Genomic DNA, 3,876 nt, shown 5'->3' on the forward strand with positions numbered 1-3,876 from the left:
CTCTCTCTCTCTCTCTCTCTCTCTCTCTCTCTCTCTCTCTCTCTATATATATATATATATATATATATATATCCTACCTCCACGTACCCTTAAACTCGTACTTGTAGTCTTAGAATATGTCGTTTCATATATATCCAATCGGATCATGGCCTGATTTTGATTTAGTATCATATGAAGCTAAAACAGTGTAAATTTAGAAAGTTACAAATACACACATACACACATGTATGTGCATGTACATAGGCCTAATCCATGTTTTCATGTTTTATATATTGTAGGATTAGGTTCACGTAAGACCAGTCTGTTTTCGTGAGACCCGTACAATCACTTTTTGCACTTGAAACTTCACAACAAAACACTGTGAAGGTAAAAAAAACTGAACCTTCACAGCAAAAACACTGTGAAGTTTCAAATGTAAAAAAAATGGTTTCACGAGTCTCACGAAAACAGATTGGTCTTACATGATCTCAAATCATATATTGTATCATTTATAATTTGAATATCTTATTTAAAAAGTTAACCTTTCTTTAATATGTTATATCTATACAAAAAAGACATAATGATTAGCCAGGATTATGTAAAAACATGAGTTTTTTTACCATTCGTTAAAGCAGTTTAAGGCACAAGATGATACAACTAATCATGTTGTTTTTTGTTTATAATTATGGATGTTAAAGTTAAGGGTTGGATTCTGCTAAGAAGAAGAGTTGAGTTGAAAAGTGTAAGAAGTGATCTCCACCTTTGGATGTATATTAGCATAAGATGCACCAGATCAATCCTCGTATCAAACACTATTCATGAGTGGGTTTGAGATTAAAGGTGATCAATGGTACATATCTTTTCATACGTTTCTCACTTTTAACTCTTATTCTCACACGATCTTTCACCGTTAAACTAATATGTTCTTTACCAATTAATAAAGCTTTATTTTCTCGTATGTTGGAACAAATAAAAAATTTGTTGTCTCAAATTCACACGTCTCATCCCTATCCAACCAATGAAACGAAGACAAATCAAATATTTATATATTTTAAATTTATTTTATTCAACTTCACAGTCTCTATCTGATGATGTGTATTCACATGATTGGTGAATATGAATAAAACCTGATAATTTGAGACATGTGATCTTTATCCTGTTGGAACCTATTAAAGATGGCATAAACGTCTTAAATTTGAACTCATACATGTTTATTACATGGGGAATTACCAAAATTACGTCAATGAGTAGATGAAAACGTTCCAATATTGTCGTGTTTTCCTATTCTTTTAACACAAATTACTTTGTTCGTATCTTAACTTTTTCTTTTTTATTAACCTGGATATCCAACCCGTTATGCGAGCTCACTAATCCCAGAGCGACCACCCGCTTCACGGGTAGCTCGGAGTCACAACATTTGAACCTCCGTGGCCACAAGGGAATTCTCATTGGGTTCGAACCTGGGACCTCTAGACACCTTTGACATTTGGAGCTCAAGCTCAAACCAATTGAACACCACCATTATGGTTACATATTTTAACTTTTTAAGGTGTATTGTATTTAACTTTATTCAAAATTTTGAAGCTAAAATGACATACTTATAATAATAACTAAAATTATTAATAATATTATACTCGATTTATAGTTTATAAATAATATTTTAATTATTCAACAGACATCTGATATATTGAAAAGACAAAATTTGTGTTTGTATTTTTTAGTATTTAACAGATTAAATACATACCCGAATCTGTTATATATTATTTTTTAGTATTTGACAGATTAAATACAAATAATCTTTTAATTAAATTTAATTGGAAATTTGGAAAGATTAAGAAATCGTATACTGTGATTCGAAGGGAGTTTTGCATGAACTCCATAAATTGAGGAGAAGAAATGTGTTATGCCATGCTTTAGAAAAAAAACCAAGCAATACAATTAGCAAACGTTTACTGTGTAAATGTTTATTGACAAGAATTACATGTCTCACTTATCTTATCAGGTAATATTTTCGGTAATTAAAATAGATTATTGGTAAATATCTGTTACCTGGTAAATTTAGGACAATTTTGACGTGTTAGGGTATCTAATAAGTAATTACCAGGTAAAAGATATTTACCAGTAATTACCTGGTAATTACTTATTAGATATCCAACACGTCAAAATTGTCCTAAATTTAACCAACATAACACATTCCATATCTCATGAAATACGTCTCTTCAATGGTTCAAGTCTAGCCCCTGTCTAACCCTCTCTCGACACTTTGGGACAATTTGTGCTCGTCTAGCCTCTGTTAGAGGGGGCGTGTTAAATTCCCATATTATATAGACTTGAACCATTTCTTCTCTCTATATATATATTGGAACCTTTTTTCTATACGTAAAAACTCTTTTGAAGAGTAATTTAATGGTTATGTTTAACTTCCAAATTTGTTTTACTAAGAAATCATAATATTATTTTGATGATATTTTTATATTTGTATTTAATTTATTAATTAATAAAAATAAATAAATAAAAAGTAGATACAAAATATTACGCTGACTTGTCAACCCCGTCTTGTTTAATAAGCACAAAATTCATCAGAAAGTTATAAGTACTTGTTTTGATCTAATACTTGTTTAACATGTTATCCAACCTGTGAGAGAATTGTGATCACGTGAGACCAGTCTATTTTCGTGAGACCATTTTTTTTACACTTGAAACTTCACAGTAAAACGATGTGAAACACTGTGAAGGTTTGGCTTTTTTTACCTTCACAGCATTTTGCTGTAAAGTTTCACGTATAGAAAAGGTGGTCTCACGGGTCTCACAAAAATAGGTTGATCTCATATGAACTCAATGCATATGTGAGATCCATCAGTTTTATCTCTTATAAAATAATTAAATATTTAGGTTAGTTAAAGATGGTGGAATTATCGTATCATTTAGATGTGACGAAGTCCATTACAAGACCCATGCGACTGACCAATTAAGTTGTTTGCCACTTCCAATCAGCACCATAATTAAGCCTTTTTTGTTCCATCTTAAAAACATGACAAATTGCCATAATTTTTTATTTACAAAAATTCAGATGTTCAATAAAATAATAATGTCTTAATGTGGTTTTTAGAGTTTCTAATTAGTTTTAAATAATGTTTATTTATTTTTTTGTTAAATGATTTATGAATATTATATTAGGAGGAGGTTCAAACGAGAACGTTCATATTTTACGAGAATGTGAGAACATTCATGGGCCTCCAAGTTATTTAAGTCATGATTAAAATTGAAAGAAAAATAAATGGGTAGTTTTTAACTTTTATAAATGAGCGACAAACAAGTGTATATGTGAACTTATAGTTTATATGTGAATCAGTTAATTTGTTCATATGTGAATAAAATAGATTCATAATGTGTTTGTCATATGTATTCGATTTACAATGTGAAACTTTTTACGTGTATTTTTGTTTCACAAACACGTAAAAAATGTTCATATTGTGAACTGAGTACATGTGAGACAAACATATTGTGAAACAAAAAATATATTAATCAATATTTTAAATCCTAGTTTTAGATGGAAAAAATAATATGAAATAACACATGATGTACAATTTCGCAAGGTTGTCACAATTTCATGGGTTCTTAAAAAAAGGTCTACGTATATGTGTGTATGTATAATATATATATATATATATATATAGGGTATATATAGACTTGTGATCATGTGATACAAAGTTGTTTTCGTAAGACATGTGAGACACGATTTTTACACTTGAAACTTCACAGCAAAAACATTGTGAAAAGGTTACATTCACAGTGTTCTTGCTGTAAAGTTTCAAGTGTAAACCCAACTTTCTCTCTATATATATATATACATATATATGGTTGGGTTTACGTGAGACCAGACTGTTTTCGTGAGAC

This window comes from Cynara cardunculus (genome assembly GCF_001531365.2).
Source record: "Cynara cardunculus var. scolymus isolate 2C chromosome LG 7, CcrdV1, whole genome shotgun sequence".
Taxonomy (NCBI): Eukaryota; Viridiplantae; Streptophyta; class Magnoliopsida; order Asterales; family Asteraceae; genus Cynara; species Cynara cardunculus.